We start from the raw sequence: 20,543 nt of genomic DNA, 5'->3' as shown, positions 1-20,543 counted from the left end.
AAAACAAAGAGAAGGTAGAACAGGCAGTGGAAACCCTGTGACACTAAAAATAACCAAGAATTGGTAAACTCTGACCAAGCATTCTCAATTAAAACTCCACATAGTTTCCTTGAGGCCTCTCTCCAACTCCACAAGAAAAGTCAACTGGCAACCTCACTGTCTATAACCATGTCTTCAGCTGAGAAGTACCAGGGCTTCCTTCAGTTCAGTGTCCCCAAACTTCCCTGTCCTTATGACTTTATTCTTTTTCATGATTCAGTGTAGAGGTTAAGAGCATTGAGCTTCAGAATTGACACAGTTTGTTTTTGTTTTTGCTTTTGTTTTGAGACAGGGTCTTTCTCTGTCACCCAGGTTGGAGTGCAGTGGCATGATTACAGCTCACTGCAGCCTTGACCTCCTGGGCTCAAGGGATCCTCCCGCCTCAGCCTCCCAAGTAGCTGGGACTACAGGCGTGCACTACCACACCTGGCTAATTTTTTATTTGTGTTTTTTGTAGAGACGGGGTTTTGCCATGTTGCTCAGGCTAGTCTCGAACTCCTAAGCTCAAGAAATCCTCCTGCCTTGGCCTCCCAAAGTGCTGGGATTACAGGTGTCAGTCCATTCTTCAGTAGAAGCAAACTAGGCCACAGATTTAAAGAGTAACCTTGAGCACAACCACATACCCAGTTTGAATATAATGGGGCTGCAGCACAGGGTCTGGAGCAACCACAAAGACAAGTGAGATGAAAGCATAGGCAGAACCAGGTTACGGACAGCCTTATATGCCATGATAAGGAATCGAGACAATATTCAGCTGGAAAGGAAAAACCCCCAAAGAGCTTTAAAGCCCAATCTATCAGCCTATGCAGTCTGCTCCCTTCGTGCTCACATATGCATTTCCAAGACATGCTTAAATAAAGTTGATTTTATATTTAAAACAGTAAAATCTGCTACTACGAGTCAGGCGAAAATCTGTGAACTTCCAAAATAAAGTCACTAAATAAAGTCCAGTAAAGTCAGTTTATAACTCTCGAAGATATTCATGAACCAAAAATGTAGCAGAAAGGGGGTTTATGGCAATGCATACACAAACAGCCACCATAAGACAAATGAGAAGAGACTACTAATTAGTAAATGAAGAGACAGTCTTACCATATGGCAGGAACTGTTCTCAGTGCTTCACACATATAAACTCGCAGATACAATTATCCCTATTTTAACACAGATACAATTATCCCTATTTTACAGACGAGGAAACTGAGACACAGAAAGGTTAAAGTACTTTTCCAAGAAAACACACAGTGAGTAGTAGAGCTGAGTCAAACTCAGACAACCTGGACCCAGAATCCATGCTTTTAATGACTACTCTACTGCCTCTCCACTATGGGAAACCAAGGAAGAAAGCACAAAATGCTAAAAGAACAGAATGAGTGAAGACAAGTAAATAAAATTAAGTTGGCAAACTTTTATCATTAAAAATAAGTAAGTATATGTATTTAGTTTAAAATACAGCAACATGACCGGGCACAGTAGTTCACGCCTGTAATCCCAGCACTTTGGGAGGCCAAGGCAGGCGGATCACTTGAGCCCAGGAGTTCAAGACCAGCCTGGGCAACATAACAAAACCCCGTCTCTACAAAAAATACAAAAATTAGCCAGGCATGGTGGCAGGCGCCCGTGGTCCCAGTTACTTGGAGGCTGAGGTGGGGGACTGGCTTGAGCTCAGGAGGCAGAGGTTGCAGTGAGCCGAGATCATGCCACTGCACTCCAGCCTGGGCAACAGAGCCAGACCCAGTCTCAAAATAAATAAATAAATAAATAAATAATGCGAACAGACTTGCCAAGTACAAGAGCCAAAACCCGGGTCAACCGGCAACTGGAACCAGCTTAAAGGATCCACAAACAACAGACTATATACGTAAGCTATAAGAGATCCCTATGTAGAAAACTATATAAGGAATTTTTAAACGACACTTTTAAGGAATAAACAACGTAGGGAAATGCTTACAAATAAAATGTTAAATAAAAAAGCAGGCACAAAACTGTTTATGTAGCACAAGCCCAAATTTAGAAATATAACATTACATAAAGAAGACTGAAAGGAAAAATATAAAAATATTAATAGTGATCATCTCTTGGTATATGGAATTATAGTTTTTATTTTCTACCTGTACCTTTCAGTGTTTTTCAAATTCTTAATGTTGCAAGGACATGTAAAAAGTTTCTATTTCTGGAGAACACATTTTTGGGGGGGACTGATTTTCCTTCAATAAGGGAGAAAATGGGCAAGTTATCCTTTTTTCAAATAAGAAAATGTTATAAAGAGGCTGGTCGCAGTGGCTCACGCCTGTAATCCCAGCACTTTGGGAGGCCCAGGCGGGTGGATCACGAGGTCAGGAGAGCAAGACTATCCTGGCTAACACGGTGAAATCCCGTCTCTACTAAAAATACAAAAAATTAGCTGGGCACGGTGGCGGGTGCCTGTAGTCCTAGCTACTTGGGAGGCTGAGGCAGGAGAATGGCGCGAACCTGGGAGGCGGAGTTTGCAGTGAGCCAAGATCACGCCACCGCACTCCAGCCTGGGCGATAGAGTGAGACTCCCTCTCAAAAAAAAAAAAAAAAGGAAAGAAAGAAAATGGTATAAAGAAATTAAGATAACAAATTGTACTGAACTTTTCTTTTTTTCTTTTTTTTTTTTTCTTTTTTTTGAGATAGAGTCTTGTTCTGTTGCCCAGGCTGGAGTGCAGTGGCATGATCTTGGCTCACTGCCTCACTACAACCTCCATCTCCTGGGTTCAAGCAATTCTCTTGCCTCAGCCTCCCTAGTAGCTGGGACTACAGGTGTGTACTACTATGCCCAGCTAGTTTTTGTATTTTTGGTAGAGGCAGGGTTTCACCACATTGGCCAGGCTGGTCTTGAACTCCTGACCACAGGTGATTCACCCGCCTCAGCTTCCCAAAGTGCTAGGATTACAGGAATGAGACACCACACCTGGCCTGAACTTTTATTTCTATTCACTATGATCTTAGCAGGTTTCCAACCCTGTGATCAGCTACTTGATTATTAAATCAAATGACTCCTAGTTCTAATGTAAGCTTTACTGTCCCTACCATGAGCTACCATGCTCACCGCAATGCTTCAGTACCTCCACTGAGCTTCAAAAAACTCAAGCACTCCCCCTTCTCTGGTCCTGCTCCAAGGCCTCTCTGAGGACTCTTCCCACACCAGATAGAATCAACCACTTCCTCCTTCATGGTACTCCTCTGCTGAAGATACCTCTGTTATAGCATTTACTAGTCTGTATTGAAATTATTTGTTTATATAGCAGTCTCTCCTAATAGACTGTGGACTCCCCAAGGAACACTGACCAGGTCATATCATTGCCTCCCCATGGCCAGTATGGTGTTCAGCCGGGCTATCTCAAAGTCTGTACTTTCACAAGATCCCCAGGTGAGTACTATGTATGCTGAAGTTTCAGAAACATGGTTTAGACTCTAGAGCAATCAGTATGAGAAGGGGCTCAACATTCTATATCTCTAACAGGTTCACAGGTAATGCTGATGCTGCTGGTCTCCTAGACCATGCTTTCAAAAAGTGAGAACCCAGGTCAAGAGTCAGCAGGCCAAATCCTGACAGCTGCCTGTTTTTGTGAAAACAGCCAAGTTCATTCATTTACATATTATCTGTGGCTGCTTTTGCACAATGGCAGAGCTGAGTAGTTGCAGCAGAGACATATGGCCCACAAAACTTTACTATCTGATGCTGTATTGAAAAAGTGTACCAATTCCAGGTGTAGAGGTCTTAGTCTTAAAGCTACATAACTACCTTATATAAACAAATACATTTTTCTAAATCAAAGAAAGCATAAAAATAATTTTCTTCCAGTTCTACCATCTCCTGTTAGGAAAAGAACTATAACACTTGCAATGTTTTGCAAATACATCTAGTTTCAACTATGACTTGATGGTTTTATTCTTCCCATACCCCAATTAGGAATTTTACACAGTCATTTTCCAAAGTGTGTATTTCATACAATCATGCTTGCATTTGATCAAGGCTAATATTTCCTAAAACTAGTATCTTGGGGACCAAATACTGTATCCGGGTTGCTAAAATTACTATAATACATACTACTGACTCAGTCTTTACTTCTAAAGTGCTATTCTAAAAAGCTGTGAAAGGCCAGGTGTAGTAGTGCACACCTGTATTCCCAACACTTTAGGAGGCTGAACTGGGAAGATCACTTGAGCCTAGGAGTTGAAACCAGACTGGGCCCTCTCTTAAAAAATAAAAATAAATTGGTCGGGCATGGTGGCTCACGCCTGTAATCCCAGCACTTTGGGAGGCCAATGTGGGCAGATCACCTGAGGTCAGGAGTTCGAGACCAGCCTGGCCAACATGGCAAAACCCCATCACTACTAAAATACAAAAATTAGCCAGGCATGGTGGCACACACCTATAATCCCAGCTACTCAGGAGCCTGAGGCAGGAGAATCACTTGAACCTGGGAGGCAGAAGTTGTAGTGAGCCAAGATTGTGCCACTGCACTCCATCCTGGGTGACAAAGCAAGACTTCGTCTCAAAAAATAAAATAAAATAATAGAATAAAATAAATTAGCTGGGCGTGGTAGCATGCCCCTGTTGTCCTAGCTACTCAGAAGCTAAGGCAGGAGGATCTCCTAAGCCCAGAAGTTTGAGGCTACAGTGAGCTGTGATCACACCACACCACTGTATTCTAGCCTGAGTAACAGAGAGAGAGATCCTGTCACACATACACACACACACACAGCCATGAAAAACATGATGTAAAAGTCCATTTCAAAATTTTGGTGCATACAGAGCTAGTGGCAGCACACAGAAGTTCTGATATCACCTACTGATGTCCACCAAATGACAAGACAAAAGAAAGACGTTTGCTTTGTAAGATGCAATCTCCAGCTTTCTCCACAGAGAAGCACCAGCCATGAGTCCAGGGACATGAACTTAAAAAAACAAACTATTCAATTTTCAAAAAGCGCACAGGATAGGGTGGTCTAACTAAGGAGGTTCCAAGAATATACAGACACTTTGGATTATCAGTTTACATTTACTATGGCTTAATTCCACTCTTGGTTTATACTCCCCAACCCAAAATCCCACCATAAAAGATTGCCCTCCTCCATCAAGTTTATATTCTTGAGATATTTATACAGTTGTCTATTTCTGCTATCGTGGTTTAGCCAAGTTACATGGTTTTCATTTATACTTTCTTCATCAGTCAGCCCCTCCAGTCTCTTAATCATTCCTGTGGGTCTTCTGTGAACTCTCTCCAGCTGATCCCAAACGATCTGGTAATGAGGTGCCTCCAAATGACTGCAGCCTTCCAGGGACAGCCTCATTAGTCAGAACAGGATGAACTCACTCTCCTCAGTTCCATGACATACTACTCCTGAGCAGGCAATCCCCCAAATCACAGAAATCTGCTGTGCTGCCATATTAGACTGTACCTTGTTCTGTAACTCCCAGATTTGGACACTGGGGCACGCTAGAATGTGCTAGTAGCCAGAGGATAAATGGCCCACGTTCCCATGGCATCTATTTCACTAGAGGATGAGTGACTGGGGAGAAAAAAAAATTTCATGTTAAATCAAACTCATAGATAATAAAACAGAATGTAATATATGCATGAATTTCTAAAGATAAAACATGGATATGTTGAATATATTCATAGATATTCTGAACTTGAAGCAGAAGGGCTGCTTGGGCCTCTGCTCCCAGCACCAAGGTGTTAACATATCCTTTACCACTAGAGGTACTTGAGCCAAAACCCTTACTCAACTTTTGATCTACTGTGCATTACCTTACTCATACCATATACTCACATTTTAAATGATATTATTTTTCTGCTATGTTTCCCCATCCTAGATATCTATATTTATTTTCTCTTTGCCTAAAATCATTTGCTGCAAGAACACGTGTCATTTATCTTCTGGCTTCTAGAACATTCTTGCATGCACTGATGCCCAAATCTGGGAGGCATGAAATGGGGTTACAGTCTAATTCACTCTATAATTCACAGACTACCAACATCTGTAGGTTCCTCTGCATCGTTCATTCTTCATTCATTTCACATTTCTTGAGCATTTGCTATATGCCAGGCTGTGTGCTAAAAGCTAAAGTCACAAGGATAAATAAGACAGGGTGCTTTCTTAACCTCAATGAACTTGGTCTGCCGTGGGAGAAGGAAAATGCAATGCTGCAAGTGCCATAAAAGAGGAATAAGCAAAGTATGGAGGGCAGAGGAAAGAGAAGTAACTGTATGCGCAAGTGGAAAAGCAGAGACAACAGAGCTGATTACTTAAGAATGAGTAAGCAGGCTGGGCATGGTGGTTCATACCTGTAATCCCAGCACCTTGGGAGGCTGAGGTGGGAGGATGGCTTGTGCCCAGGAGTTCAAGACCAATCTGGGTAACACAGTGAGATCTCATCTCAAAAAAAAAAAAAAAAAAAAACAAAAACTGGGTGTGGTGGTATGCACCCATGGTCCCAGCTACTCAGGAGGCTGAGGTGGGAGGATCATTTGAGCCCAGGAGGCTGAGGCTGCAGTGAGCCCTGATTGCTCCACTACACTTCAGACCATGTGAAGAGCAAGACTCTGTCTCCAAAAAACACCAAAGTGTTTAGAAAGACCACCTGGGGCTAAACTAGGATGATTACCATGTAGTGGTTAAGAGCATGAATCTTACTACTGAATGATCTTAGACAAGTTACAGCAGGTCCTCAAACGACATCAGTTTCATTCAACACTGTTTTCTTATGATTTTGAGGAGTAAAAAAATTGACTCCTGGCAGGCACCAATGTGTGGAGTTCACACATTCTCTGTGTGGGTTTTCTCTGGATACTTGGATTTCCTCCCACATCCCAAAGATGTGCGCTTCAAAGTTAACTGGCATGTCTAAAGTGTCCCAGTCTAAGTGACGGTGAGGGGTGTGTGTGTGTGTGTGTGTGTGTGTGTGTGTGTGTGAGACAGAGAGAGAGCACAAGCAAGAAAGAGAGAGACAGCACATAAGCGAGAGAGCCCTGCAATAGAATGGCGTCCCATCCAGCATTGGTTCCCAACTTGCACCCTACGCCCTGGCCACCCACAACCGTGGACTGGAATAATTGGGTAAATGTTATAATTATCTAACTTGTTTTTATCAATCTTTCTTATACATACTGCTCTCATTTATTTTAATATGTATATTATGTTCTGGTCTTTATTTAAAATAGTTTGGTGATATTTTTGTGACCAGAAATATGCCATAGGAACTTAATTCTTGTTTGTATCAATTAGCCTATGGTAAAACTGGTTATCAATATACATCATTTTGTTTGAAGTAGAAGTTTCTAAGAACCTATCGACATCAAGTGAGGACTTGCTGTAAACTTCTCTTCAGTTGCCTCACATGTAAAATGGAGATGCACTGAGAAAAGGAACGAATCTGCTGCTCTTGGGGAGCAAGACTTGGAGAATAAGGACAAGGAGAATTGCTTAAGACTGAAACTTTACACCCAGGTGACAGGCAGTACCCTGGAGGACAAGGCTCTATGCACAGACCAGGCTGCTGGGTTGCCAGGTTATGAGGGTGGTTTGTGCCAGGCCACAGCAGCCCAACCCACAGTAAGTGAGGAAGATAGCTTGAATCTACTGAAGGACTCACTGGTTTTCCAGAGAGATTCCATGTGGAAATAACTACAGCAACAATCCAAAATAATGGATTTTCCAGTGTTCTCTGAAAGATGATGATAATAAGAATCGACCTTTATTGCGAACTTACTATGTGCCAGGCACTGTATAAAGTGCTTCATCTATATTATCTCATTTAACTCTCACGTCAACCATATAAGGAAAGCATACTTTATCCATATTTTATAGATTAGGAAACAGAAGCACGAAAGCTAAAATAACTTGCCTATAGCCACCCAGTTTATAAGTGAAGGAGTCAAGCAGTGTGATTCCAGAGCTTACACTCTTCCTCTACTCTTAACTCGGAATAGGGATGTATCAAAAAGAACTTCCAGAAGGGGGGGAAAAGATCTTATTCTTGGGATAGGAAGAATTAAGCTCAGACATATTTAACTTGAAATTTTAGCCAGGAGCGGTGGCTCACACCTGTAATTCCAGCATTTTGGGAGGCCAAGGCAGGTGGATCATGAGGTCAGGAGATCAAGACCATTCTGGCTAACATGGTGAAACCCTGTCTCTACTAAAAATACAAAAAAATTAGCCGGGCATGGTGGCATGGGCCTGTATTCCCAGCTACTGGGGAGGCTGAGGCAGGAGAATTGCTTGAACCCGGGAGGCGGAGGTTGCAGTAAGCTGAGATCGCGCTACTGCACTCCAGTCTGGGCGACACAGTGAGAGTCCCTCTCAAAAAAAAAAAAAAGGAATGTTAAAGGAATATGACTTCATTTTAGACTTTAAGCAACAAAAAAACAAAAGATGTTTTTTAACCGAGAGAGAAAAAGGATCACACATTTTAAATGAAGTAACTCTGGGGACAATATGAAAGACTCTGAAGGGGGACAGACCCATTAACAAGCACAAGATAAGGGGCTACTGGTCCAATGGAGTAGCTATACATTGGCCACAATATAGACAGAGTCCAGCGTAGACCCTCATTAGTCACATTGGTTGAGGGTGGCCAGGGCTTAGGGTGCAAGTTGGGAACCAACCCTGGATGGGTTGCTCTCCTGCTTTATGCTCTCAGAAGCAACAGGATCAATGATCTGTGAGGTCAAATGGATAAACAAGAGGAAGAAGCCAAGGAAAAAGGCAAATTTTCTATGGTTGGGAGCCTGGATAAATGAAGGAGAATTAAGGAGGCAAAGCAAACACGAAAGAAAAGATGTATTAGTCCATTTTCATGCCGCTGATAAAGACATATCAGAGACTGGTTAATTTATAAAGAAAAAGAGGTTTAATAGACTCACAGTTCCATGTGGCTGGGGAGGCCTCACAAATCACGGTGGAAGGTGAAAGGCATGTCTTACATGGCAGCAGGCAAGAGAGAATGAGAGCCAAGCGAAAAGAGAAACCCCTTATAAAATCATCAGATCTTGTGAGACTTATTCACTACCACAAGAACAGTATGGGGGAAACTGCCTCCATGATTCAATTATCTCCCACTGGATCCCTCCCATAACACATGAGAATTATGGGAACTATAATTCAAGATGAGATTTGGATGAGGACACAGCCAAACCATATCATTCCACCCCGGCCCCTCCCAAATCTCATGTCCTCACATTTCAAAACCAATCATGCCTTCTCAACAGTCCTCCAAAGTCTTAACTCATTTCAGTATTAACTCAAAGTTCACGATTCAAAGTCTCATCTGAGACAAGGCAAGTCCCTTCTGCCTATGGCCCTGTAAAATCAAAATCAAGTTAGTTACTTTCTAGATACAGTGGGAGTACAGGCAATGGGTAAATATACCTGTTCCAAATGGGAGAAATTGGCCAAAACAAAGGGGCTACAGGGCCCCTGCAAGTCCAAAATCCAGCAGGGCAGTCAAATCTCAAAGCTCCAAAGTGATCTCCTTTGACTCCATGTCTCATATCCAGGTCACACTGATGCAAGAGGTGGGTTCCCATGGTCTGGGGCGGCTCCACCCCTGTGGCTTTGCAGGGTACAGCCTCCTCCCCAGCTGCTTTCACGGGCTAGCACTGAGTGCCTGAGGCTTTTCCAGGCACATAGTACAAACTGTCGGTGAATCTACCACACTGGGGTATGGAGGACAGTAGCCCTCTTCTCACAGCTCCACTAGACAGTGCCCCAGTGGGGACTCTGTGTGGGAGCTTCAACCCCACATTTCCCTCCCACATTGCCCTAGCAGAGGTTCTCCATGAGGACCCCACCCCATAGCAGACTTCTGCCTGAACATTCAGGAGTTTCCATACATCCTCTGAAATCCAGGTGGAGGTTCTTTTTTTTTTTTTTTTTTCTTGAGACTGAGTCTTGCTCTGTTACCCAGGCTGGAGTGCGGTGGCGCGATCTCAGCCCACTGCAAGCTCCGCCTCCCGGGTTCACGCCATTCTCCTGCCTCAGCCTCCGGAGTAGCTGGGACTACAGGCGCCCGCCACCGCGCCTGGCTAATTTTTTGTATTTTTAGTAGAGACGGGGTTTCACCATGGTCTCAATCTCCTGACCTCGTGATCCACCTGCCTTGGCCTCCCAAAGTGCTGGGATTACAGGCGTGAGCCACTGCGCCCGGCCTCAGGCGAAGGTTCTCAAACCTCAATTCTTGACTTCTGTGCACCCACAGGCTCAACATCACGTGTAAGCTGCCAAGTCTTTGGCCGGGCGCGGTGGCTCACGCTTGTAATCCCAGCACTTTGGGAGGCCGAGGCGGGCGGATCACAAGGTCAGGAGATCGAGACCATGGTGAAACCCCGTCTCTACTAAAAAATACAAAAAAAAAAAATTAGCCGGGCGTGGTGGCGGGCGCCTGTAGTCCCAGCTACTCGGAGAGGCTGAGGCAGGAGAATGGCGTGAACCCGGGATGCGGAGCTTGCAGTGAGCCGAGATTGTGCCACTGCACTCCAGCCTGGGCGAAAGAGCAAGACTCCGTCTCCAAAAAAAAAAAAAAAAAAAAAAAGCTGCCAAGTCTTGGGGCTTGCACCTTCTGAAGCGACGGCCCAAGCTGTACCTTGGCTCCTTTCAGCCACAGCTGGAGCAACTGGGGCACAGGGCACCAAGTCCCTACACTGCACACAGCAGGGGGAACCTGGGCCCTGCCTTCAAAACCATTTTTTCCTCCTAGGCCTCCAGGTCTGTGATGGGAGTGGCTGCTATGAAAACCTCTGACATGCCCTGGAGACATTTTCCCCATTGTCTTGGTGATTTGGCTCCTCTTTACTTATGCAAATTTCTGTAGCCAGCTTGAATTTCTCCTCAAAAAATGGGTTTTTCTTTTCTATTGCCACTGTCAGGCTGCAAATTTTCCAAACTTTTATGCTCTGCTTCCCTTTTAAACGTTAAGTTCCAATTTCAGATCATCTCTCTCAAGTTCAAAGTTCCACAGATTTCTAGGGCAGGAGCAAAATACTTCCAGTCTCTTTGCTAAAGCATAACAAGAGTGACCTTTGCTCCAGTTCCCAACAAATTCCTCATCTCCATCTGAGACCACCTCAGCCTGGATTTCAATGTCCATATCATTATCACCATTTTGTTCAAAGTCATTCAACAAGTCTCCAGGAAGTTTCAAACTCTGCCACATTTTCCTGTCTTCCTCTGAGCCCTCCAAACTGTTCTAACCTCTGCCTGTTACACAGTTCCAAAGTTGCTTCCACATTTTCAGGTATCTTTACAGCACCGCCTCACTCCCAGTACCAATTTACTCTATTAGTCCATTTTCACGCTGCTGATAAAGACATACTAGAGACTGGGTAATTTATAAAGAAAAAAGGTTGAATGGACTCATAGTTCCACATGGCTGGGAGGCCTCACAACCATGTCAGAAGGCTAAAGGCATGTCTTACATGGCAGCAGGCAAGAGACAATGAGAGCCAAGTGAAAGGGGAAACCCCCTATAAGATCAACAGATATTGTGAGACTTATTCACTACCATGAGAACAGTATGAGGGAAACCACCCCATGATTCAATTATCTCCCACTGGGTCCCTCCCACAACAATGGGAATTATGGGAGCTAAAATTCAAGGTGAGATTTGGGTGGGGACACAGCCAAACCATATCAAAAGATAATGAGTAGAGAATTAAACATGTTAAGTTTGGAGTGTCTACAGGATATCCAGGTGAATATATTCAAAAGGTACACAGAAATACATTTGTATCACATGCAAAATGTAGTCCTTCGTCTGTAGCATTTTTTCACTTAGCATAATGGTTTTTAGATTCGTACATGTTGTTACACGTTTCGGTAGTTCACTCCTTTTTCCTGCAGAGTAGTACTCCATTAAATGGACATACTGCAATCTGTTTATCCATTCACCAGATGAAGGACATTTGGGTTATATCCAGTTTGGTGGTATCGTGGATAAAGCTGCTAAGAATATTAAGCTACAAGTCTGTGTAGACACATGCTTTCATTTCTCTTGGGTAAACATCTAAGAATGGGATTGCTGGGTCATATGGTAAGTATCTATTTAACTTACAAGAAATTGCCAAACTGTTTACCAAAGCAGCTGGACCACTTTGCATTTCTACCAGCAACGCACAAGAGGCGGGTTGCTCTACATCCACCAACACTTGGTACTGTCTTTTAATTTTACCCATTCTAATAGGTGGAAGTGGTATCTCATTGTGATTTTAATTTGCATTTCCCTAAGGACTAACAATATTGAGTATTTTTTTAATGTGTTTATGGGTTATTTGTATTAGTTTCTTTGAAGTATCTATTCAAATCTTTTGTCTTTTTTAAAAATCGAGCTGTTTGTCTTCTTACTATTGAGTTGTAAGAGTTCTTTATACATTCTAAATGTGAACCCCGAATATCTGAGACAGGTCTCAGTTAATTCAGAAAGTTTATTTTGCCAAGGTTGAAGACGCACGCCCAGGACACGGCCTCATGAGGTCCTGACGACATGTGCCCAAGGACACAGCTTGCTTTTATACATTTTAGGGAGACATGAGACATCAATCAAGATGTATACTGGCTCAGTCCAGAAAGGCGGGACAACTTGGAGTAGGGAGGGGGGCTTCCAGGTGAGAAAAATGGTTGCATTATTTTGAGTTTCTGATTAGCCCTTCCAAAGGAGGCAGTCAGATATGCATCTATCTCGGTAAGCAGAGGGATGACTTTGAATAGAGTGGGACACAGATTTGCCCTAAGCAGTTCCCAGCTTTACTTTTCCCTTTAGCTTAGTGATTTGGGGGCCCCAAGACTTATTTTCCTTTCACATAAATGTAAGTCCTTTATTAGATAAACATTTTGCAAATATTTTCTGTGGTTTGCCTCTTCATTTTCTTAACAGAAAATACACTTTTTAAAGAGTAAAAGTTTCTAACTTTGATGAAAGCCAACATAAATTTTTTCTTCATAGTTTGTGGTTTTTGTGTTCTATTTTTTAAAACTCTGCCTAGCTCAAGGTTACAAAGATTTTCTCCTGATTTTCTTCTAGAAGTTTATCTAAACGTTTCACAAGAGAAAATTCTCTTGTCAAATTTTTTAACAAGACTTTTTAAAACTCCTGCATTCCATTTATTTCATAGTCATTAAGTTTTATTCCCTTTGTTTCTCTCAAATTCAATGCCACACATTATCATGCACTATTTAAGTTATAGTCTTTTGTTGCTTTTTTTTTTTTTTTTTTTGAGACAGAGTTTTGCTCTTGTTGCCCAGGCTGGAGTGCAATGGCGCCATCTCGGCTCACTGCAACCTCCACTTTCCAGGTTCAAGCGATTCTCCTGCCTCAGCCTCCCAAGTAGCTGGGATTATAGGCATGCGCCACCACACCCAGCTAATTTTGTATTTTTAGTAGAGACGGGGTTTCTCCATGTTGGTCAGGCTGGTCTCGAACACCCGACCTCAGGTGATTCGCCCACCTCGGCCTCCCTAAGTGCTGGGATTACGGGCGTGAGCCACCACGCCTGGCCCCAGTTATAGTCTATTTCTGAATTTGGAAAGATTTTAATATTTTAACAGATTTTTCCTCTCTTCAATCTAGTAAATGGAATGCTTAAGTCTAGCCAAGGTTTTAGTCCCTCACTTCTCTCCAAATACACATAAGACCTCTGCACCCCTGATACTGGTTCTTAAAACAACAACTAAATTCCACAACCCAGAACATGCACCTTGAAGTTAAGCCAGGGGCAATAAACTAGTTACCCTTCTGGCTTTGACGAGAGTCTTTTATAAGATCATTCCCACCTTACTGAGTCACTCTAACCTGTGATGAGACTGGAAAATGTTGTTCTATAATCACTCACTGGTTAAATTAAAATTTAGGCTTATAAAGGTTAAGCTAACCAAGACAAAAGTAATTCTGCATTACTTAATTCAATTTAGATTCTCTCTATTGCACCATTCTCTCTAAAACAAGCCAGAGTTCTTCAGACCTGTATTTCTTTTTGTGTAGTCTACACAAAGGCATAGCTTACTTAGATTCAGCTGTCCCTGGAGTCGTTTGCCATTCATTCTCAGCACAGTTTAGAGAAAGCAGGAAAAAGGGATTCAAAGCTAATGTGAGTATAACAGAGAAAACAAGAAGTGAGAATTTACCATTGCTCATTTTGTAACCTCATGGGGAGAAAAACAAAAGAGAAAACTGGATCATCTATGTCACTGTCCCATTCTTAACCCTAAATCTAGAAAATACTAGCTTCAGTTTCCTCTTCCCTCCTATCCTGATGTGTTTTCTATACGCAAACTGACTCTACTATGCCTGAGCCACAGAGGACAGGCCCCCATGTTCCCATCTCATGGAAGCTTTTATGCTTAGGTGACCTTAGACCACTGAATCTTGGCTATAACAGGAAGATTTTAAAAGTAATTCTTTGAACCTGACAAGCCGTCTCCCTCAATAAGTCTAGGAAGCTATTATTCCATTAACTGCGCCTGAAGTGGCAGGCACACTGCCAGATCTGCAGCCCAGTCGGGTGGAACTGGAATGGTCACACGTATACTTAAAGGCTAACTCTGCCTCTACTACCATCCATTACTTTCAATTCTGTGCTTATTTTTAAGGAAAATAAATTATTTATAGAATTGAAAGGAAAAACAATGTTATTTAAATGAGCATTTTGTAGTTAAGATTCCAAGAAGAAAAACTCAACTACCCACAGAAATGGCACCCTAAGATAGCTGGATTTGAAGGAGAAACTCAACACTTACCTATTCAAAACAAAATTTCTGTTGACCTAATAATCAATTTTACCAAAGAAAGGTCTACTAATTTCTTCAAATGCATATTAAGAAGCGACCACAGGCCAAGCAATATATTGGACCCTAAAGATTCCAGAATGAGTAAAATATCCTCAACACTTTAGAAACATAAAAGCTTAGTAAAGAAGACAGACAAGTAAATAATTACGTAGTTATACTTCCATGTAGTAAAATCTATGAGGTGAGCATAGAGGGTATGGATGGATACCTTAATCAAGATCAGCTCTTAGCTTCTCAGGAAAGTTCACATCACCCTCCTGGAAGCAAAGTCAACTCTTCCATAGAGTTAACAATGCTTTGGGGGTCAAGGAATACAAAACACTACCTATGAAGTATTACTTATTCTCAGGGTCAATGACTCTCTTCAACACTGGTCAGAGGGGGATTCTTGGACCACATACATAGCACAGAAAAAGCACTCACTGGAAATACCAACTTATTTATCAAAACTATACACGATCTGGTCGGGCACAGTGACTCATGCCTGTAATCCCAGCACTTTGGGAGGCCGAGGCGGGCGGATCACCTGAGGTCAGAATTTCGAGACCAGCCTGGCCAACATGGTGAAATCCCATCTCTACTAAAAATACAAAAATTAGCCAGGCGTGGTGGCAGGCACCTGTAATCCCAGTTACTCAGGAGGTTGAGAGAGGAGAATAGTTTGAACCCGGGAGGCAGAAGTGGCAGTGAGCCAAAATGGTGCCACTGCACTCCAGCCTGGGTGACAAGAGCGAAACTCCATTTAAAAAAAAAAAGAGGCTGGGCGCGGTGGATCACACTGGTAATCTCAGCACTTTGGGAGGCTGAGGTGGGCGGATTACGAGGTCAGGAGATCGAGACCACCCTGGCTAACACAGTGAAATCCCATCTCTACTAAAAATACAAAAAATGGCTGGGCACAGCGGCTCACGCCTGTAATCCCAGCACTTTGGGAGGCCCAGGCGGGTGGATCACAAAGTCAGGAGATCGAGACCTTCCTGGCTAACACAGTGAAACCCCGTCTCTACTAAAAATACAAACAATTAGCTGGGTGTGGTGGTGGGTGCCTGTAGTCCCAGCTACTAGGGAGGCTGAGGCAGGAGAAAGACATGAACCCGGGAGGCGGAGCTTGCAGTGAGCCGAGATCGCGCCACTGCACTCCAGCCTGGGCGACAGAGCAAGACTCGTCTCAAAAAAAAAAAACAAAAAAAAAACAAAAAATTAGCCAGGTGTGGTGGTGGGCACCTGTAGTAGCAGCTACTTGGGAGGCTGAAGCAGGAGAATGGCGTGAACCTGGGAGGCAGAGCTTGTAGTGAGCCGAGATCGCACCACTGCACTCCAGCCTGGGTGACAGAGCATGACTCCGTCTCAAAAAGGAAATTGCACATGATCTAACTGGAATGTGGTATTCTGGATTCAGTTTGGGTACAGAAAAAGGAAATTAGTGGAGAAACCTGTGAAATCCAAATAAAGTCTATAGTTGAATAATAGTTTTGTACCAATGTTAATTTCTTAGATGTGACAGTATGTGCGATGGTTATGTAAGAAGTTAACATTAGGAGAAGCTGAGTGAAAGGTATACAGGAATACTCTGTACTAGCTTTGCAACTTTTTTATAAATTTAAAATTATTCTACAATTTAAAACAATTTAATTACATATGGTGCTCCCCTTTACATTCTCACTCCCCCTTAGAATTCTAATCATGTCTCCCTAATCATTGCCCCAATTCAGGTAATGCCGGCCTAAAACTTTTTAAATATCTTTTTTAACCCCTTTCTATGAACTGTTTGCACAGCCCACCTGGGATTTCTTCTTTACCAAGACATGAAAAACTAGACCACACTTGGGAAGTTTTAACTGTTTTCTGTTCCTAATAGATTTACTATATATACCGGGGGTACCTTGAATTTGAACTTCCCAAAGCAGACAAGAGAGGAGTTAAAATAACATGCTCTGGGTCTCTGGATAAAAGCAAGGGGACATTACAGAAAATATGTTGTATATTAATAGATTATCTCATCTCTGGCCAAAAAGTACAATATATAGAAAATCAATTAACAGATGTTAACTATTAGCTTCTCAACAGTAACAAGCTGCACTGAAATAAATGCCTTTGCTCTGAAAAACATGATGCAAATTGCTCAACTATTCAAGATAACAAAAACTCATAAAATCACATGGAACCATTCAATTAGACTAAATGACAAAACATGTATCTACCATGACTATTTAGTTTCTAATAGCTAAGTGAATACCCATCTTTCTCTATAAACCCTATCTTGTAGAACAGTTTTCAAAAGAGCCACCAGGAAAACATCATTATGGTGCTGTAACACTATATCAACGGCTCAGGCATTTGTGTGTGTACACACACATACATATACACAAACTGCAATAAGGTTAAACAACCTCAAAAGTTTGAAAACTACTATATGAAAGAATATTAGTGAAGGCTAAGCATTCAGAACTCTTCAAAGAAAAAGGAACCAAAGAAAAATAACTGAAATTTAAACCCAAGTTAGTTAATAGCTAAAGTCATTTAAAAGGTAAAACGGTCAGGCACAGTGGCTCATGCCTCTTCTCCCAGCTAATCAGGAAGCTGAGGTGGGAGGATGGCTTGAGGCCAGGGGTTCAAGATCAGCCTGGGCAACATAGCAAGATCTAATAAATAATAAATAAAAGGTAAAATGATACACTAGAGTCCATTAAGGTCATAAAATCTGATCTATTACATGGTACTAATATGTTGATAGTATTAAATAAATATTACACAACAGTACTCTGACCTGGACCACTTACAGAAAGATGAACAGGAAGAGTAATTCCTCTAAAATATTTCAACTTCCACATCTCTGTTCAGCCACCAACCATATTTTATGTGTTTACAAGTCTTTCTCTAGTACAGGACTGTGGTGAGATTGCCCAGGACAGAATGGGCCCTCCATAAATGCTTTCTGAATGAATGACCAAGCAGCAGTAATCTATCTCTGAGGTATTCTTACAAACCAATTCAATATCAAGACCTCAGAAGCAGAACATGCTGTATGCCATGCTACCACATTTAGGGGCAGGCAAGTTAATTGAAAAATAATTAACAGCAACTAATGTTTGTTGGGAGAAAAAAAGTCCTATCATGTAAGTCAGAAAAATAAATGTAAAAACTACAACTTGAAAATGGACAAAAAAGTGAATCTACTTATAACTTTCTAACATTGAAATACAAGATGTTCTTTAAGGAGTCTTTCATTATCCAGAATAATTTTATAAAGAAATTTGATACCAACTTAAATTAGTAAGTCAGACCAATTAGTGAATGGAATGAAGTCCAAGCCCAATTATGTGTTCAAACTGTGTGTCCAATGCCTTGGGTGATTTTTTCTCTTCAAGACTGCAGAAAAATGCAAAACAACCCTCTTGACTGCTGAGAAGGACTAAAATCATTTCTTTTCCTCACAAGTATGTGCCCAAAAGCAATTACTTTCTGCTTCCATCCATCACGAATCAACACCACCTCCCAGCTTCCCATCCCCCACTTTCCATCCCCATCAAAGAATGCTGTAGAGTATCTGACCACTTTCATTTAAGGCTATAAGAACCTCAGATTGCAATAAAATTACAATGCAAAAAAAAAAACAAATTTTTCTAAGTATGTTCTCATCCCCCATGGTGTTCCTACACTAATTTAGCTCCCTATTAGGTATTAACAATCAAGGAAATCAGAACACTCTCAATAGAGGTTACAATAGAAATTACAAATGGCCTTTAAGTTGTTGTTGTTCATGGATTCCAAAATTCAAAGTACACATTACCAGAAGAGTGTTTTTCTGTCAGTGCCTAAATTTAAATGCAAATTACTATTTAATGATATGCAATTTTCCCTCTGAACCTATATATAATACTAATCAGTCAGATGTTTAAGAAGAATAACTGACCATGTTATTTTAGCTTTTAGACAATAAAAAGCTTATTGTCTAATTACCAAGAGATACATCAAAAAACTGGTTGCTATTAGCTCTACACATGAATGACAGCTTGACAGAGACAAGCTGCTCCAGAAAGATTAGGAACTTCTAGTGACCACAAATGGGGTAAAGCAGAAGGCACGTACAGTATCTGTAGCTACTATTTCTTTTTTTTTTTTGAGACGGAGTCTTGCTCTGTCGCCCAGGCTGGAGTGCAGTGGCGCAATCTCGGCTCACTGCAAGCTCCGCCTCCCGGGTTCACGCCATTCTCCTGTCTCAACCTCTCCGAGTAGCTGGGACTACAGGCACCCGCCACCACGCCTGGCTAATTTTTTGTATCTTTAGTAGAGATGGGGTTTCACCGTGGTCTCGATCTCCTAACCTCGTGATCCGCCCGCCTCGGCCCCCCAAAGTGCTGGGATTACAAGCGTGAGCCACCGCGCCCGGCTGTAGCTACAATTTCTACATCAAAAATTCAGAGCCCACAGATATGTAAACTATCAAGCTATCTAAATGAATGTGTGCCTGAAAGAGAAACGAGAAGCAGAAAAACAGTTTACACCCAAATCAACAGAATAAATCACCCTGCGATTGAGCGTCCCAGGACCTGAAAACTTAATGTTTTGAGGTTTATGAACACATTCAAGTTCCAGTGCAACTATGTTAAAATAAAATTGGGCTGGCGCCAGGTACGGTGGCTCACACCTGTAATCCCAGCACTTTGGGAGGCCAAGGTGGGCGGATCACCTGAGGTCGGGAGTTCAAGACCAGCCTGACCAACATGGAGAAACCCCATCTCTACTAAAAATACAAAATTAGCCAGGCGTGTTGGCGCACGCCTGTAATCCCAGCTACTCAGGAGGCTGAGGCAGGAGAATCGCTTAAACCCGGGAGGTGGGGGTTGCAGTGAGCCAAGATCGCGTCATTGCACTCCAGCCTGGGCAACAAGAGCGAAACTCCATCTCAAAAAAAAAAATTGGGGGTGAGCACGGTGGCTCACGTCTGTAATCCCAGCACTTTGGGAGGCTGAGGCGGGCAGATCACCTGAGGTCAGGAGTTTGAGACCAGCCTTGCCAACATGGTGAAACCCCATCTCTACTAAAAATACAAAAATTAGCAAGGTATGGTGGCACACACATGCCTGCAGTCCCAGCTACTCGGGAGGCTGAGGCAGGAGAATTGCTTGAACCTGGGAGGGGCAGGTTGCTGTGAGCCAAGATTGTGCCACTGCACTCCAACCTGGGCAGCAGAGGGAGGCTCTGTCTCAAAAATAAAATAAAATAAAATAAAATTGGCATAAAATTCCAACCCTGCCACACATCCTCAAGTTGGAAGACACACAATGGTAACAATAGAAAACACTCTGAGTATTCTGGTTTACACTCTTCTAGGGACCTCGCATGTTAACTATGAATAAATATAAGTCCTGATAACATCCCAGTAAAAGAGTGCTATTATGATTATCTCCATTTTACAGATAAAGAAACTGAGATGCAGATAGATTAACTCGCCCAATGTCATGGCGAGTTATGAGGCAGAGCAAGGATTTTAACCCCATCAGTCAGACTCCAAAGTTCGTGTTAAACAATAAACGTGTTTTCATCATAAGGGTTATACAATGGTCACCTTCTTTTTTAAACCTGATAACATTTTTTAATTCCAACTCTAGGATAGCATCATGCAATAAGAAAAGTATGACAGAGGTACCCATTCCGTTCCCACCTTGATCAGTAGCTGAAGAATGGAAGAC

The 20,543-nt window shown here is 42.3% G+C and overlaps 1 protein-coding gene across 9 annotated transcripts in view; it reads right to left on the bottom strand.

Moving 5' to 3' along the window:
* AREL1 (apoptosis resistant E3 ubiquitin protein ligase 1) overlaps positions 1-20,543 on the bottom strand; it is an 89,737-nt gene that overhangs the window by 67,758 nt on the left and 1,436 nt on the right. For 2 of the 9 annotated variants that reach the window (XM_063644187.1, XM_063644189.1), the window contains exon 2: positions 5,467-5,577. The exons of the other annotated variants lie outside the window; for them this stretch is intronic. The gene's annotated coding sequence lies outside the window, so the exon portion shown is untranslated. The remainder of the gene's footprint in view (positions 1-5,466; positions 5,578-20,543) is intronic. 9 annotated transcript variants of the gene reach the window in all.

This window comes from Symphalangus syndactylus, chromosome 8 (assembly GCF_028878055.3).
Source record: "Symphalangus syndactylus isolate Jambi chromosome 8, NHGRI_mSymSyn1-v2.1_pri, whole genome shotgun sequence".
Lineage (NCBI taxonomy): Eukaryota > Metazoa > Chordata > Mammalia > Primates > Hylobatidae > Symphalangus > Symphalangus syndactylus.
This window is presented reverse-complemented; position numbering and strand designations above follow the sequence as displayed.